Raw genomic sequence first — 19,634 nt, 5'->3', positions numbered from 1 at the left:
TTGAATTGGCCCTGTCAACACTGGTTCTCCACTTGTGAAGTAACTCCCTGCTCTCCATGTGTCAGTATATAATGCCTGCATCTGTAACTTTCACTCTATGCATCCGAAGAAGTGAGGTTTTTACTCACGAAAGCTTATGCCCAAATAAATCTGTTAGTCTTTAAGGTGCCACCAGACTCCTTGTTGTTATGGCATTAAAAAGACATCTGGTTGCTATCCACTTCTCTGCAATATGACTCCCAACATCATGAACACCAGTGGGGCTGAGCAGTGATTTCACTAGCAACAGTGGGAAATAGAACACCTGGGAAAAAAAAGGCAAAGTGATCCCATGGTTAGGGCACTAGCTTAGGACTTGGGAAACCTGTCTTCATGTCTCTGCTGTGCCACAGACTTCCTGCATGACCTTGGGCAGGTCACTTAACCTCTCTGAGCCTCAGTTCCCATCTGTAATATGAGGATATACAGCACTTCCCTACTTCATAGGGGTGCTGTGAAGATAAATACGTTAAAGATTGTGAGGTGCTCACATACTATGGTAAAGTGGGCCACATAAATACTTAAGATAGAAACTTTCCTTAAGTAGATATGGCTTTCGAGAATGTAACTGCAGCTTCACTTGATGGGGTTGGAAGATGCAAGTTCCACCAGTTTATACTCACCCATCAATTTGATCCTTACTTTCTGACATAGTAATTGCATGTTCATGTAATAAAACTAAGATCAAATCACAGAGTATTAAAACTATCTGATTATCTGGTTATGTAGTTCTGCCATAGATCTGCACAGAGGTATGAAGGTTGGGGTGAAGACTGAAAACTTTATATAGAGCTAAAACTAGTGAAGGGCTCAGAGGGGCATTCAGAACAGTAAGACAGGAAGAGGATTTTCGCTGTAATTTTTGGACAGGGGAAGGAAAGAAACTACAAAGGAAAGTGATATACTAGAGAAGGCAAGAGAGAAGCAAGGCATGTACCAAGGCTATTTGAGCTACATAAAGCTCCTTTTAGCCTCGCAGGATTGCTCTTTCAAAGAATGCCTGCAAATCTTAATTCTAAATTATTGTCCAGAGAAAGCTCCAAGTACCAGAGTCTAGCTTGGGTCACTTAGTTATGTATATATATGTCTGAAAGATTATTATTATTCTCCCATGTTTTAATCATCTTAATGAAGTGAAATCACTGCTCCACTGAATTTTAACTGGGGATACATACAAATAAGTCCATAGGTCCTAAACAGAAATGTTTTTGTGAAGTGTCACCAACATTGCCATCAACAAGCACCAGGATAAGTAAATATTTAAGGTTGAATTCTATATAGTATTTAAAAAAATTAGAGAAATTAAGCCAGCCTGTGATTTCCATATGTGCTATTTCCATAAACAAGTTCTCAGTCAACCAACTGCCTCCCATCATTTCCCTAAAGGCTGTATTCCTTCTCAGGGCCAATATTTTCATATGTGCTGCATTTCTTGGCAGTTCCCTCCTAGAGACAGGCTGACCCTCTGTTGCTTGTGTCTGATCTGTGCACACTGAGTGGAAATGTGCCAACCCTTAGGCTTCCATTTGTGCCAGAGTGTGTCAGCCAGAAAGCTTCTTTGTAAACTAAGTGGTTTTCTCAGCTGGAAATAGTTTTATTTATAAAATGCAGATTTAAAAATAAATATATGCAGCAATCAATGGGGCTCAGACCATATCGCTGGTACTGAGAAACTTGCGAGCTGAGAACAGTTGTCACAGCTCACGTTATATATCAATCCCTCTAGACCATAGTTCAACTAAACCTCTGAATTAAGAAACAGTCTGATCCATCTGTTCACATCTTCTTCATACATTTGTTGGAAAGCAGCATATCAGGGCAGTCCAAACGAAGGCGCTCTTTTCCCTGAGCAACAAACGGGTGAGGCTACACATTCAGAATTCCTAGGGAGATCACGTTAACTGGATATTACTGGCTCCCTCTTTGAGGGGCAACATTTGCTTTGTGCTGAACTGATTTCTCCCAGCTCCTAATATAAGCACTGATTTAGAAAGAGTAATTCTTGGTATGTTACCTCAGAATGATACTTTGCAAAGGCGAAGTGGCTTATTTCAAAAGCAGAAAACAGAAAAGATTGCAGTAGCAGCCAGGTAAAAAGCAAGATGCTTGTGCCATTGTACATGTTGCCAGTATTATCCCAAAGGTAAAAATATATTTGCAAGATTAAAAACAGAAACTGAAGCAGCACCATAATTACCAGTTAATTATAAAATTCCCCTATCACAAATTATAGGTTTTATTTGGGAAAAAAAAACAGAAAACGGTTTGATCTGGGTGCAGGTTCCTCCCCACCTCTGGGAAGTGGGTTGTGCTGCCATTGTTATTCCAGCCTTCTTGTTTACAGAACCTACATTGCTGAGCCAAAGGAGCTCTACGGCTTGCCAACATCTGTTGCTATTATCACTGACGCCTGTGGCAGAGAGGAGAAATAAGTTACCTGGTAGAGTTAGATTTATGATGTAGTTTGGTTAATGTTCTTCTTGATCCTAGGTTAACACATTAGCAAGTGGGACGGGAGGGGAAACTAATTGCAGCAAGACTGGTAAAGTGCTGTAGGGCTGTTTGAGAAAAGAATGTAGTGGGGGTTGTTTACTTGTAAATTAAGTTACAGCATGGTGCAGAGGTGCTAAACAACAAGCTTATTAACACACCATGATTTATGTTGACCTTAATGAATAGGCCTGATTATTTACACATTGGTTGTGTAGAACTCCTTCTTAAGGATAGGTCTGCCAAAATCTGGACCCCTCTTATACTGTAATTCCAAGTTGCTGAATTCACCATGGCAAGGGGTGGATTCCACTAATCTTAAACTGTGATTCTGTTCTGAAAGATGACTATACAAATTACATTTGGGGATCTTGTGTTTATTGTCTCTCAATTACTCCCTGTTATGTTAATAGTACACTTCCACTGGATCAGGATTACTCTTGTTGACGCAAGCTTGAGGCAACACAGTTTGACTTTCAGATCCCAGGCTGAATTTGAAGGGCAGCCCAAAAGTAAGTCATTCACCTTTTAAACTGACGAAATTTGAGTTGGATGTCAGAGAGTCACAGCCTCACAGTGACATTTTTACAGCTTCTCAGGGGAGAGTGCACTATAAACCAAAGCATAGAGGGAAAGGAGTGTGATCATCCTAACCTATTCCCCATTAATGCATATCCCATAACCACCACACTATCACATTTGGCAAACTTTAAGAATGACCACATGGGGTTTTGCACCACTGTAAGAACTAATTTAGTTCAACCAATGAAACTTGGGATATAGACAAGGTCTCAGAGGAAGTCTTTGACAAAGATAGGACTATAACTCGGGATCTCCTGATCCCCACTTCTGTATCTTAAAAATCACATGGCCACCCTTCCTCCCAATGAGGTTCCTATTGATCAAGGACAGGTATCCAGAAATGACTGAGGTATGTGCCTATGGATATATTTCATGCACTGAGCTAAGTGACACAAATGACAGATTGCAATTCTGCATGAAAGGAGTTTATTGAAGACAGACCCAGTTCTAAATTTTCAAGAGTGGCTAGCAATTGGCTGCCCATCTTGAAACTCCTTACAAGGGGACTTATTTTAAGGAAATGCTGAATACCCACCCTCTGACAATCTGGCCCCTTTAAAGGCATCTTAAGTTGGGCACCCAAAAAAAGAGGCACCCAAAATCACTAGCCCCTTTTCAAAACATAGGGCTTCTTTACACAAACATTTAGTTCACTGCAAGCTGGGGTATGAATCTGCCTTGTACTAGCCTGCCACTGTCTGTGTAGACCCTGCTGATGATCTAGAACTGTTAATGTCCACACAGGGTCCACACAGACAGTTATTCCGTGGCAGGCTAGCGCAGATGAGAGTTGCACGCCAGCATGCTGAGAACTAACTGTTCAGGTAGACTACTAGACCTTAGGCGTCTAAAGGGAGTTTAGAGATTTTTGCATGGCAGATTGGAGATGAGCTGCCAGGGTCTCTTATTCTTTCATTTTTAAATCTATTATTTTGCTACCTGTTTTCTAAACCTACTGCTTTCTTATGTTACTTGCATCTTTTTTGTTTTGTCTGAACTTGAGTCTGAGAACCACGCTATCTTCTCTGTTACATCGGTGCAACCCACTTGACTTCATAACTGAATCAAGTGTGAAATTGATATCACCCTCAAGATAATTTTGACATGCAGAACTGTGTCTGGAGATTAAACAAATCTATGATTAGTTCATAATATTTAGATTAATTCAACATGAAATTTTTCAACATGTATTATATACAAGTCAGACACTATAACCTAATTGTATGATATTCCCTTCATATATTGCTGAAAGAATTAAATTGGAGTATCTTATTTATATGGGCTGATTATTTGTTTTGTCTGACATTTCTGAAAATGTATATAAAAATTTATTTAAAAGAATAAGAAACCTTAACAGTTTGTTACACATTCCTCAAGGTAATGAAATCCATCTGTATAAAGCACTTCCAGTGTTAAACTTATCAGATCACTATTAACTGAACACTGGCAAGCCTGATTTTGCATAGTGAGGGCCTAGGGCAGTAGAGCAAAGTGTTTCCTAAAATGACTAGCATCAGCCTGAGATGAGAGAAAACATTGTAACACTTAACACAATGAGATTCATTTTGTTATTTTCTTCTCTCTTGTTTCACTGATGTCAAGGCTGAAAAACAGATTAGGTGCCTCAAAGGTGCCTATAATAATGGACATTGGAGCTATTTGTGCCAATGTGCTAAAATTATTATAATTGTGTTTGTTACCATTTCTTTTTTTTTTTTTTTTTTAGATGAAGAATTATACTAGAGCAGGGATGGCCAACCTGAGCCTGAAAAGGAGCCAGAATTTACCAATGTACATTGCCAAAGAGCCACAGTAATAGGTCAGCAGCCCCGCCAATCAGCTCCACCCCCCCTGCTCCCAGTGCCTTCCGATCAGCTGTTTCATAGCATGCAGGAGGCTCAAGGGTCGGGGAGTGAGGCCATGGCAGGCTCAGAGGAGGGGGCGGGAAGGGGTGGACAGTAGCGTAGCTAGGGGGGGAGGGGGGCAGCGGCCGCAATCCCACTGAGCACAAGTGGCGCCTTTTTAATCTTTACTTACCCGGCAGCGCTCCGGGTCTTCAACAGCACTTCAGCGGCAGGTCCTTCACTCGCTCCGGCTGTGTTCGGCGGCACTGAAGGACCCGCCGCTGAAGACCCGGAGCGCCGCCCCATCAGTAAAGGCGCCGCCGGGTGAGTAAAAGCGCCACAGTGGGTGACGCCTTTTTTTGTGACCGCTCCCCCTGTTGGTTCCACCTGGCTACGCCACTGGGGGTGGAGTGGGGGCAGGGCCTGTGACAGAGCCAGGGGTTGAGCAGTGAGCACCCCTCTCCCCCCCCCCCGGCACATTGGAAAGTTGGCGCCTGTAGCCAGGGCCGGCTTTAGGCCAATTCCACCAATTCCCCAGAATCGGGCCCAGCGCCTAAGAGGGCCCCACGCCCAGTGGCAGGGCCGCTGGGGGGGGGGAGAGGGGAGAAAGAAGTGGCCAAGAATCCCTTCCCTAGCTAGAGGCTCCTTTTTAAGTTTTACTCACCCGGTGGCGCTCCGGGTCTTCGGCGGCACTTCGGCAGCGGGTCCTTCACTCGCTCCGGGTCTTCGGCAGCACTTCGGCAGCAGTTCCTTCAGTGCCGCCGAAGACCCGGAGCGAGTGAAGGACCCACCGCCGAAGACTAGGAGCACCGCCCGGTGAGTACAAGCCCCACGTGTTTTTTTTACTTGGTTTTTTTTTTAGTCATCCCTGCCGGGGCCCCGTCGAAACTGTTCGAATCGGGCCCCGCACTTCCTAAAGCCGGCCCTGCCTGTAGCTCCAGCCCCGGAGTCGGTGCCTATACTCCCAGTGTAGATAGCACTATGTTGACGGGAGGGCTTTGCCCATCAACCTAGCTTCACGAGGAGGTGGAGTACCTACACCCAAGGAAGAAGCTCTTCCATCAGCTTAGATAACGTCTTCACTGAGTGCTGCAGCCCTGTAAGTGTAGACAAGCCCTTAATCTCTGTGCTTCAGTCCCCCACTTGTAAAATGGGGATGATGCTCGATTTTTGCTCACCTTTGGTCTGTCTCGTCTGTTCAGACTGTAGTCTCTGCCCTGGAGAGCTTCTCTCTTGCTGTGTGTTTGTATGCTGCCTAGTACAATGAGGTTCTGATCTTGGTATGGGTCTCTAGTTGCACATAACAAACCACTACCACGTTGGGACTTGGTTATAGCACAGTTAGGCTCTACAAGACCAAAACAATATTTTAACCATGTCAGGAAATAACTGTCTTAATCACATACATCCCAGCTCCCAGTTCAGTACTGCAAGATGAGTAAGGACGGAGGTGATAGGCTGCAACAACAGATGTTGCATAGCATGCTTAGTTCTGCCACAGGTCTCAGATACGTCAATTAGATGAATTCGAGTCCATTGAGTCTTGAGGAAAGGTCAGAGCAGATCATGGTGGAAGAGTATAGATACCGTTCCTTGTCACCAAAACTCTTACACATGCAGAGTCAGTTAAAACTACTGAATTCTTAAGCATCCCTTGACCTACCATCTTTTCACTATCTATTTGCTTGCCATTTAATCACTTGTCTTTCAATGATGCCCTTTTAATATTCTATTGGAATAACCTATGGAGATTTAGATATGCTTAAATCCCATTCCAAGGATTTAGAGGCACCACCCAAAGACAAAAAAAAATTAAGCTCTCACTGTCATTTGTCAGATTGTTTATCACACTTTCTAACACCTTCTGACAGGAGAATGCGGGACACATTGCATAGGGAAAGAACAGCCTGGGGCGCTTCATTACAAATAGCAGCCCTCATGGCAACAAACACCATGGAGGTAGCTTGGCAATTGAATATTCTCCCCTTAAAAGTGGACAGCCCGGGATATGCTCTGCATGAGGGTGCTGGAAGGGACTGATCCGGGCAATTGCTAACTCCTCCACACTGATGAAGACCCTGATGTATGTTACAGCTTTAATTGGCTGTGCTGATCCAGTTAAAACATAGTTCACAGAAGTAGAAGAGCCAAAGAGACTCACATGCTCTAGCTTTCTGTAGGAACCTCAGTACAGAATCCCCTTCATAGTGATTATAAAGTACTGTCTACCACAAAGGACACCACAGTCCCTTTGGCCACAAAATACTGATCCTGTCTATGTTACATCTTTAACCATCTTGTATGCAAGGGCCCTGACTTGGTTTAACTGCCGTGTAGCCAGGCCTCAGTCAATTCTGCGGGAGAAGTGGGGGTGGATAACCCATGTGCTACAACTCATCCATCATCTGATTTCTCTTACCCTTCATTCCCTCTTACCCTTCATTGGCACTTCAGCAATCCAAATTCATTCATTTTAAGTACTGGGGCAATTTAAAAAGTACAGAGAAGAGGGTTCCTTTAACTACAGACATTTTAACATTCCATTACAGGCCAAAGTTTAGATTTGTCCAGTAATAAAGAGATTTTATATCCAAAGAGTATGTTGGGAAAGTCTCTCTAGACTGTATTCATAGTGCCATTTTTGTGTTACTCCTAGTAGCAGCCATTTGTGTATCTGACAATTCCCCACACAAATTGACCATTTTGCTATATTTCTTATAACTGGCCCCTTTGAAATATTAGGAAACTAGAACTAAGGGCTGGATTTTCTCTTGCACCAGAACTGTGCTCTGGTCCTCAGAGCTGTCTTCGTCCCCCACACCACTTCCAGCAGCGGCTGCACTGCAACTCTAAGGGCTTGTCTACACAGGAAAGTGATACCAATATAAGCTAAAATGTGAATTTATAAACTGGTGTAGTTATGCCTGTATAAGCCCTCATATGGACACACTATTTCCAGTATGAGAGTGCCTTTTTCTGGTTTAGCTTCCGTCACGTTGGAAGAGGCTTGACTAAACCAAAAAAACAAAAAGCCACTTTTGTTCCTTTGTGAAGAAGAGTGTCACTCAGGGACATGGGCAACGGATATCATAGGCTGGGGGAGGCTGTGGCTCCCCAGTCAGGTGTGGCCACGCCCACACTCTGCCCCCAGATCCCCCCTCCTGCTTCCTGCTCTGTGGCTAGAGTCCAGTCTCCCTGTGGGGTGGCTCTGGCTTGGGCTGCACCACCCGCCCTCCCGGCACTTTGGGGTTGGGAGGGAGCTAGCCTGGGACGGGGGCCAGTAGCTTCAGTGGGGGGAGAGGCTCCAGGCAGGGCAAGGAAGGGGCGGAGCCTCGGGTGAAAGGAGAGGGGCTGAGGACTAGCCTCCCTCAGACAGCGGTTCACACACTACCCATGCTTGGGAAGTTATACTAACATAACTATGGTGGTGATTTAATTATAGCCGTATCAGTGGTTAAAATAAAAAAAAAAACACCCACATTTCTGATGTAGACAAGCCCTAAGTTGTCCTACTGACTCAGTGTCCTTACTGGCACCTCTACCAGTGGGGGATAGGTGTAAAAAGCTCCATAACACCCCCTTCTGACCCCAGTACACCTTCCTGTAGCAATTATGCCCAACAGACTGTTCTCCTGTTCCAGAGGAGTTATCTGCAGCCAAATATCAGTTCCTTTACACCACAAGAGAAGTGTAAAGGGGCCATAATGCACTAGAGCAAGGGTGGCCAAACCGCAGCTTGTGAGCTGCATGCAGCTCTTTTACAGTTAAAGTCTGGCTCACAGAGCCCCCCATGCCCATCCCCCCATTCTCCACCTACTAGACTGTTTGGGGGAGCTTGGGGCTTCTGCCCTGCGGCAGGGTGATGGGGCTAGAGGGTTCTGACCAGCAGGGTGGGGGGCTCGGAGCTTCACCCCTGTGGGAGGCGCCTTCCGGGGCTTGGAGCATCAGCCGCAAGCCCCTCTAGACATGCCCCACAGGGCAGAAGATCCTAACCCCATCACCCTGCCGCAGGGCAGAAGCCCTGAGTCTTGGCAAGTACACCCTGGCTCTTGAACTTCTGAAAATTGTCGTATGCGGCTCAGAGTGTCAGTAAGTTTGGCCATCCCTGAACTAGAGAATCTGCTCTATGTCTATTAAAAAAAAAAAAAAAAATACAGCCTCTAACTCTAGGACTTCCAAAATGCCTATTAGTTCTGGAAGAATTTCTGATTTCCCCACCCCCACCAGTCTTGGAAGACACTCTCCCACATCCGTTTTTACAAAGTATCTCTCTGCTGCTCTTGATAGGTGGATTCTATCTATGTAAGTACCTACCAACACCTTTCTACTGCTCCCCTCATAGTGTCTGAGCCTCTAAAGACAAGGTGGGTGAGGTAATATCTTTTATTGGCTCTCTCACCAACAGAAGTTGGTCCAATAGAAGTTATTACCTCACCCACCTTCTCTCTCTAATGTCCTGGGACCGACACAGCTACACAACATTGAATGAGCATCTAGGAGCCATTTTAAAATATGATTCTGGTGAACACTACAGCAGTGGTTCTCAGTAACCTGAGGACCCCCATTTTGATTTAAAATTTTGTTGCAGACCCCCAAATCCCCCGCTCAACCCCAGGCCCTGCCCCCACTCCACCCCTTCCCCCAAGGCCCCAGCCCAGCCCCACTCCGCCCCTCCTCTTCTCTGCCTCTTTCTGCCCCCTCCCCCAAGTGTCCCCATCCGCCCTCTTACCCCTCCTTCACGCCGGGAAAAAGCTGTTCCCCAGTGTGCAGGAGGCACTGGGAGAGAGGAGGAGGACTTACGAGAGGGAGGGGGAGGAGTTGATCAGTGGGGCCAACAGCACCGGACATGATTCCACCCCCTCCTCTGAGCATGCCCCATCCCTGCTCCTGGAGTACCCTCAGTCTGCAGACCCCAATTTGAGAAACGCTGCACTAGAGTTTTCCTATCTTAATTTACACTGTTACTAGAATTAATGTTGCCAGCTCCACATCCTGAAATTCTGGATGATTGTTTTAAAATGGGGGAGGTGGGTATTTTAAGAGGAGCCATTTGCACTGTAATTTACACATTGTATAGCTACCCAGGACATGCCAGAGGAATGAATGAGATGGACCTGACACAGAACACCAGAGGAAGAGTTAGCAGTAGCAGCATCTAGAATCAGAGGAAAGGTGCCCACTATGCCAGGCACTGTACAAACACACACACAATCAGAGTTTTCAGCCTAAATAGACAAGACAAAGAATAGTAGGAGAAAAACAGAGTCACAAGAGGTGAACTGATTTACCTACACTGAGACAGAAGTCAGTGGCAGAATAAGGAATAGGCTCTTCAGTCTTGAGCCAAAAGCCTATGTGCTACTACAAAACAAACAAACCACCACCTGCCCAGATCTCCTGGCACTCAGTCTACTGTCCATTCTTACCTGACTAACTGCCTCTTTGCTTGTTTCAAACCTTTTCTGCCCCCCGCCCCCAACCCTCCAAACTTTAGGGAAGATAAAGTCTACACTTGGATCCAATCTCTATAAAGTTCCAGATTGTAAATCCTAACCAGAACATGCCTGAGCTTTGGGGAACTTCAGATAAGAATTTCGCAGTTTGGGCCCTTCCTCAATTAATAACTATATTTTGCTAGTATACAGACCTTTCATGTAGTGATATGGAAGTGCCTGATTGACTTCAATATTGACCTCATCTCTGTATGATTCCAATAATTGTGTTTTCCCCTCCCTGCCGTCAAGAATGGCATATAGGGGTTTTTCCTTTCCAACTCACCAGCCTCTGACCTGCATCAGGGACCGGGTCTGAGGTAAAGTGTCCTGAATGGAAGAGCAGGGGTGAGGTAAATTGCTCTACATAGCAACCCAAAAGTGACCCATCTCCAACTTCTGCCTCAGATCAGGAGCAAGTCATGGCACAGAGCCTATTCCAAGTGCCATACAAGCTTTAAAAAAATGCAAGTGATTGTGCCGAACCAAATACTCCTCCAAAGATACAGGGGGCCAATCTTGCTCTTACTGAATTCAGAGGCAAACAAGTTACTGAACATGATTTTCCAGTGTAATGCTCCAGCAAATAGGGCCATTGCAACTCTTAGATGTATAAACAAGGGAGTAGGAGTAGGGAGGAAAGTTTACCTCTGTGCACAGTGCTGGTGAGAGGGATACCAGAACACTGCATACAGTTCTGGTGTCCACATTTTTGACAGGGATGTTAAAAAATTGGAGAGGTACAAAAATGATTTGAGGGCTAGTGGGGGGACAAAAGAAGGGAATGTTGAGAGGTGACTTGATTAGGTGTATAAGGATCTTCACAAGGAGAAGATACAGGTACTAAATCACACTTTAATCTAAGGCCTCGTCCACACTAACCCCCCACTTCGGACTAAGGTACGCAAATTCAGCTACGTTAATAACGTAGCTGAATTCGAAGTACCTTAGTCCGAACTTACCGTGGGTCCAGACGCGGCAGGCAGGCTCCCCCATTGATGCCGCGTACTCCTCTCGCCGAGCTGGAGTACCGGCGTCGACGGCAAGCACTTCCGGGATCGATCCGGGATCGATTTATCGCGTCTAGATAAGACGCGATAAATCGATCCCAGAAGATCGATCGCTTACATCCGGACCAGGAAGTAAGTATAGACGTAGTGTAACAGAAAAAGGCATAACACACAAACCAATTGCTGGAAGCTGAAGCCAGACAAATTCAAATTAGAAATCAGGCACAAATTTTTAAGAGCGAGGAGAATTAACAATCACAACAAACTATGGAGGGCGCTGGTGGAGTCTCCATTTGCTGATGTCTTCAAATCAAGACTGGATGCCTTTCCGGGAGATATGCTTTAGTCACACACAAGTTATTGGGCTTAATACAGGGGTAATTGGGTGAAATGTAATGGCCTGTGATATAAAGGAGGTCAGACTAGATGATGTCATGTTCTTTTCTGGCCTTAAACTCTACGACTCGATGAATCCCATTGACTAAAACAGAAGCAGGATCAGGTCCAATAAGTTCATTAAGCTAATGAAAACAGATCTAATGAATGAGCAACTCCACAAACACCCAGCACAATGGTTTCTATTTGAACATGCCACCAACGCTCCTGAGTCCAGCTGCTTGTCAGACGGCCGAATCCTGTCATTCAGGTCTTTAGAGTAGCAGCCGTGTTAGTCTGTATCCGCAAAAAGAACAGGAGTACTTGTGGCACCTTAGAGACTAACAAATTTATTAGAGCATTATGCATGTTACCAATTTCAAAAGCTTTATATTCCCCTTTTAGACATGCTTTGTACTGTTTCCCACTCATTAGAAGATGGCTATGTAAAGAGCACTTCCAACATTAATATTAAATGCAGAAAGAAACATCAAAACAGGGCTATGGCTGTGAGGCATTATGCTCTAATAAATTTGTTAGTCTCTAAGGTGCCACAAGTACTCCTGTTCTTTATTCGGGTCTTTGTGACTCTACCTATTGTGGGGAAACCCTTTTCTTGTAGGGAGAACCCCCTTCTTTTGTTCTCATGGAGAAATCTTTAAGAGCTTGGAGAGGGAAAGGGAGTCTCCAGCTCAGAACAAAGGGGAATGGCGCTTCTGCCAGCAGGAGGCTAACAAGAAAATGACAATTTCTATCTCCCATGGCTGGAGTACAATCACTTCAGGCAGTGTCAAGACCTATGTCAGCTCAGTGCCCTGCCGAACTTCCACACAATAGATCAGGATGTCTGCGTTCAGAGAACAAAAGCCTCCTCAAGGGAGTCATCTCACAGAGCTCCAAGGCAGAATGCTCAATAGCCAGGGCTATTCAGCAAAGCTTACCTCTTAAAGCCATTGAAGCTGACTGATGGCCTAAATGACTGGGAATTATTACCATGTTGAAATGATCAAGTACTGATAATCCTAGTATCAGAACATTAGAGCATGCCCTGGAGACGACATTTATCATTTCATGTTATATATTAATAGTCATTACATTGTAAAAATAACATAGGGTTTATTCCAGATTAAAAATGTGGCTTGAAGTTCTGTGTCACAATGGGTCCAGGGGAACTTGGCTCTCTGCACTCAGCCAGATGATTTAGCATCAGAAATTGAGTCAAGCCACAGGGGAAAATTAGAAAAATTGTTCCCTGGGTGCCTGCTGTTGATCAAACATGGGGAGAAGGGAGAAATCATGTTTCCACAGGGCAGGTCTATTAAGCCAGTTCAGTAGAGCCAAGAAGCATCTCACCTTGGGACCCCCATTGAAATGAGAAGCACAGAGATAATTCAGCCAAAAGTTTGATGAAACAACCAGTGCCAAAGGCTCATCTCAGCACGGGCCTTCTGTGTCCAGTGGGTAAAGAATAGGTGAAGACTAGGGTCATAGGAGAACATGTGGGCAAAATTTGACACAAAACATGCCAAGAACCTATTCACAGCAACAGGGAGCAATCACGCGGTGTGTGACTCAGCGTCCATGACACAGGGCAGTATCCTCCCTGAGAAACAGTCCCTTGGATCTGTTCTGGACTTGCTTGTTTGTATTGTTGTTAATACTTTTTTGTGATTGTTGCCTATAATCCATTCAATTCCTATGAAACCACATTTGTAATGAAAGGCAATAGCTCTGGAGTGTGTTGTCAAGGAAGTCAAGCCCCATTTGCCTCCTATTAAATCCCTATTATCTAAATGCTGGGGAGTGGTTCTGTGAATGCTCCCCTGGTGTATGGGGCAAATTCATCCCCAGTGTAACTCGAATGACATCAAAGGCAGGCTGACTTTCGCCAAATTTATGTCCCCGTGAACCTTTAACTCCCATTAGCCCCAACAGAGGCTGCATGCTTGGTGAAACTTCCCCGAAACATCAAAAAATGCTCCCATTACCCTGATGCTGCATCAAAGGGAAATAGACAAGAGTCCTTCATCTGTAAGTGTGCCAATAAAGCTAAGTTTTATTTTTAAATAGTCTTGTAAGGACTTTTCTTCGCACTCAGTTTCTTTGATATGAACCTCTCCCCTTCTGCCTCAGTGGGGAAGTAAGTAAAAAGATAGCCTTGTTTGTGATAAGAGCATCCAGAGAAGCCAAGTGTTTTGTATGGATCTGACCCTTTAACGAGTAAAGGCACAAAAGATCATTTATTACAAGTGATCCTTTGCCAGCGGCCCTTATGCATGTTACCAATTTCAAAAGCTTTATATTCCCCTTTTAGACATGCTTTGTACTGTTTCCCACTCATTAGAAGATGGCTATGTAAATAGCACTTCCAACATTAATATTAAATGCAGAAAGAAACATCAAAACAGGGCTATGGCTGTGAGGCAAACAGACAAAAGCCAGGAAATTCAAAAAGGAAAAAACTTCTACTGTGTCCTTAACTTTCCTCACCGTGGAAAGAAACATGCACATGTGCGCACATGCACAAGCTAGTGAGTTACTCAGGGTAATTGCAAAAGTGTCTGTTTCCTGGCTTTCATCAGTTTGTCACTCCATCCAACGAGAACTAAACACAGGGATTCTGTTTTTAAAATGACCTCACTATTGTACTGATCAATCAAGCACTAGAGTGGTGCTTTGGAGTCCAAATTTCATATTTTAGAGCGAGGGTCTTTGGGGAGTCTTGTGAGCATAAAACAGCATCTGAAACCATCAGACCTCTGGGAATTTTACACTTGTAACCCACACACCTCCTGGAAAGTGACAGTATGTTTGCTCCAAGCAAACAAACTCCAGAGCACAACCATGCACTTCCGTTTTTCTTTTATTTGTACACGGCAGCATGAAGTAACAGTGGATTAGTAGCAGTAGTTTCTCTGCAACAGCTTCCTCAGTGCTATGCAGTGCCCAGAAATAGAGACAGGCCCTGCCCTGAGCAACATTTGGTCTTTCACAGCACCTTTCATTGCACACTATACCACTGAAATGCAGACACTAAAGTTAGTTGAACACCGGAGTCTCCATCCCAGGGGAAATACCGATATATTTTCACATTTGGTTTTGTCCCCAAAAAGATGCTGTTTTTCACAAAATGAAAAATTCTGAAAAAAATTCAGTTTGGAAATGTTCAAACATCTGGTTTTGTTGAACCAAAATTAAGTGATTAATTTCAAGTCAGTTTGACATTAATCTGCGTCCCGCCGAGTTGCCACTGTGCCTCCCAGGAGTTATAGTTCAGATGCCCCATGCCCTCGTTTTCCTGTATGGGACAGGCTCCTGGACCAGACTACATATTCCATGATGCATTATGGCCATGTGACTCCCACAATGGTTCAGAGGGAAGGCTGTAGAGCATCATGGGAAATGTAGTCCAGACAGGTTTGATTCAGTTAGATGAGCCAAAGTGTTTCAGTGAAGGGCAACCTGACCTGAAACAAAAATCTTTTGTTTAGAATTTCTTGAGGATGATAAAACACCAAAGATTTTTGGCAAAATTGGAATTTCCTTACAGAAAATTTTGATTTTGCAGAAATTGCATTTTTTCCTTTGAAAAACATTAACCAAAAAAAATCTTGATCTTCTGTAGTAGCCACCTCTGAACCAAAAGGGTAGCAGCCAGTCCTTTGCTTAAGTATCAGAGGGGTAACCATGTTAGTCTGTATCCACAAAAACAATGAGGAATCCAGTGGCACCTTAAAGACTAACAGATTTATTTGGGCATAAGCTTTTGTGGGTAAAAACCCCACTTCTTCAGATGCATGGAGTGAAAATTACAGATACAAGCATAAATATACTGACAGATGAAGAGAAGGGAGTTACCTTACAAGTGATTTATACCATACTGATTTATACCTGCCTCTGGAGATTTCCATTACTTGCATCTGAAGAAGTGAGGTTCTTACCCATGAAAGCTTATGCTCCCAATACTTCTGTTAGTCTTAAAGGTGCCACAGGACCCTCTGTTGCTTTTTACAGATTCAGACTAACACGGCTACCCCTCTGATACCTTACAAGTGGAGAACCAGTGATGACAAGGCCAATTCAGTCAGGGTGGATGTGGTCCACTCCCAATAATTGAGGAGGAGGTGTCAATACCAAGAGAGGGAAAATTATTTTTGTAGTGAGCCAGCCACTCCCAGTCTCTATTCAAGCCCAAATTAATGGTGTTAAGTTTGCAAATGTATTGTAGCTCTGCAGTTTCTCTTTGAAGTCTGTTTTTGAAGTTTTTTTGTTGAAGGAATCTGCATTGCTGGCTCTGTCAATCTGTTTCCTCACTTCCTCCGGTGGGTATTGTAGTTTTAAGAATGCTTGATAAAGATCTTTTAGGTGTTTGTCTGAGGGACTGGAGCAAATGGGGTATATCTTAGGGCTTGTCTGTAGACAATGGATCGTGTGACGTGTCCTGGATGGAAGCTGGACAGCCCTGGGGAAATGAAGAAACAGATTGACAGAGCAAGACGGGTACCCAGAAATCACCTACTATAGGACAGGCCCAACAAGGAAAATAACAGAACACCACTGGCCATCACATACAGCCCCCAGCTAAAACCTCTCCAGCACATCATCAACTATCTACAGCCTATCCTGGAAAATGATGCCTGACTCTCCCAGACCTTGGGAGGCAGGCCAGTCCTCACTTACAGACAGCCCCCAACCTGAAGCAAATATTCACCAGCAACTACACACCACACTACAGAAACACTAACCCAGGAACCAATCCCTGTAACAAACCCTGTTGCCTACTCTGTCCCCATATCTACTCTAGCGACACCATCATAGGACCCAACCACATCAGCCACACCGTCAGGGGCTCATTCATGTGCACATCTACTAATGTGATATATGCCATCATGTGCCAGCAATGCCCCTCTGCCATGTACATTGGCCAAACCGAACAGCCTCTATGTAAAAGAATAAATAGACACAAAATCAGACATTAGGAATGGCAACAGTTTATCTCCTTGGACATTCAATAACAGATTTAAAAGTAGCCATCCTTCAAGAAAAAAAAACTTCAAAAAATAGACTTCAAAGAGAAACTGCAGAGCTACAATTCATTTGCAAACTTAACACCATTAATTTGGGCTTGAATAGGCACTGGGAGTGCTTGGCTCACTATAAAAGCAATTTTCCCTATCTTGGTATTGACACCTCCTTCTCAATTATTGGGAGTGGACTACATCCACCCTGACTGAATTGGCCTTGTCATCACTGGTTCTCCACTTGTAAGGTAACTCCCTTCTCTTCATCTGTCAGTATATTTATGCTTGTATCTGTAATTTTCACTCCATGCATCTGAAGAAGTGTCTTTTACCCATGAAAGCTTATGCCCAAATAAATCTGTTAGACTTTAAGGTGCTACCGGAGTCCTTTGCTTAACAAATTGCCCATAAATGGGAGGGAAATTATTTCAACCAAGGACACCAGGGAGAGAAGTCAACTCTGTGCTGGGATGTCAGTCTGTTATTCCCTGTCCTGGAGTCTAGAGTTTGAGTTTAAATCTTTGGTACCCAGAAGGGAGACTCCTGGAAGAAGGCTGTCAGTGGCATGAAATGGTCACATCTTGCAACTGCATGAAAAGTAAATGCAAGATCATTTGAAAAGGTCATTTTATTCTGAAAGTGAAATGATTTAGACTCCTGGTGCTATCTATCTGCATTCATTTAGAACAGAAAACATACTTGTTTACTCAAAGCCAAGAAGCTGTTTGGTGCTTCAAAACCAGAGGCCCCTGCATCAAGAGACTTACAGTCTAAATTAGATAGACAATAGCAGCCAAACCATATAACATCCAAGTTCAATCAGTATAGGGTTATTTATTTTAATATACGTTTCTTACTTGGCGAGATGCCATTGGAAGCACTCAAAGGCAGTATGGAGGCAGTGAGACGAATTCCATTTTTCTCACATCTACCTAAAGCACAGTACCAAAATCAAGGGGGGAAAAAAACAAAACAAAACAAAATTGAGCGTGATTGGCTTTTTCTTTAATTAACTTAAAATTCCCCAAACACAACGAGATTCCTGTGTGTGCTAAATTTTAGCACTGAGCAAATTGGTTCAGCTGAGTTAGGAACCCCTGAAAATAAAGCTTTATAATGGAGCTGCTGATACAGCAAATAGCTGCCCCATATAGCAAAATGACTTTAGAACAGCCAGTTCACAGGATCATTTGAGAAGAGGCGTTTTCCCTTTGTAAGCTTGTCTTTTGTATTGCTCACACTCCTACATGCTACTTTGTGCCAAACTATTTGCTATTCTGTGGAGGCTTCTGCAGTTTCCTACATCAGATGGAATTTACCTTCATGTAATTATTTGTTCTGGAAACTCTTTGATCTCTACTTCCCTTGTAACTGCAGTGTAGTCATGCTTTGAACTACAAAAAAGTACCAATTTAAGGCTCTTACAAACATAATGGTTAATCCTAACAACAAGGTGTTAATTGGTCTCTTGGCGATTTAAGCCAGTCACAATAGGCTCTTATATCTGTTTACTGCTGTTGTATTTCCTCCTCACCACAGTAAGAAAGTATTGGGTCTGATAGTCCTTTTATGCAGATTTCTATTTTTTCAGATTATGTTACAGTTTGGGATAAAAAAAATAGAATATAAATGTAATAGATCTCTTTCAACAGGTGTGGTTAAGGAAAACTGAACTCACGGTGAATGGTTTGAGGCTGTGTATTCTTGGATAAGAACAGGTGAAAATTCAGGTCACACCGAAACACTTTCTGTGGCACAATAACCCACAGTTAAATGAAAGCTATTTCTTGGTATGATAAATTTATCCAATCTTTTGGCCCTGGCAAATATAGTCCCCAGAACTATTCACAATAGGCCTTTCGTTTTTTAAAAGCCAGGCCTTAAATGTTTATTGAACATGTTAAAATGAAAAGCATGCATAAGATAACACCCCAATCTGTATTTGGCAGGATGAACATTTTCTGCTCAAGGTCAGACCTAATACAGGAATGCATGGTTTATCCTACACACCCTGTCTTGCAAGAATCATGGGCCTTGGCTACACTTGGCAATTCAAAGCGCGAGTGTAGTCGCGCCGCCAGCGCTGCGAGAGCTCTCTCGCAGCGCTGTAAGTACTCCACCAGGCGCTGATTACACTGGCGCTTTACAGCGCTGCACTCGCTGCACTCGGGAGGGGGGCGTTTTCACACCCCTGAGCGCAGCAAGTTGCAGCGCTGTACAGCACCAGTGTAGCCAAGGCCATGCCTTCATTTGTCATCAATATTCCAACTCCCATGACTGTAGTGGTGTTAACAGACCACTTCACTTTGAAAGGTCCCTTGAAATATGTGTTAAGTACTTATGCTAAACAATCTGTTCCACCTTGTATTGAGCTGTGACACTCTGAGAACCATTCCCAGAGCTGAAGAAGAGCCCTGTGTAAACTCGAAAGCTTGTCTCTCTAACCAACAGAAACTGGTGCAATAAGAGATATTATCTCACCCGCCTTCTTTCTCTAATCTCCTGGGAGGGAGTTTCCTGTGGCATTTGGCATTATAGACACATGTTAAATTAGATTGTAGCTTTAGTCCATTTCCTTGTGTACTGGTGACAATACAAGAAAAATCCCATTTATAGCCTGCATGCTTGCTGGCAGAATCAGACATCTGTTGGGCAGACATAAAGACAGAACTCCAGTCCTTCCACAACAGGAACACATTACCTTGGCAGGAGCAGACAGTTTTTGAATGAACACAGCTCTTCAAGTGAAAGTGAATTCCCATCAGTGACTAGGGTCAGAAG

Source organism: Trachemys scripta, chromosome 6, assembly GCF_013100865.1.
Source record: "Trachemys scripta elegans isolate TJP31775 chromosome 6, CAS_Tse_1.0, whole genome shotgun sequence".
Taxonomy (NCBI): Eukaryota; Metazoa; Chordata; order Testudines; family Emydidae; genus Trachemys; species Trachemys scripta.
Note: the sequence above shows the minus strand (reverse complement) of the source record.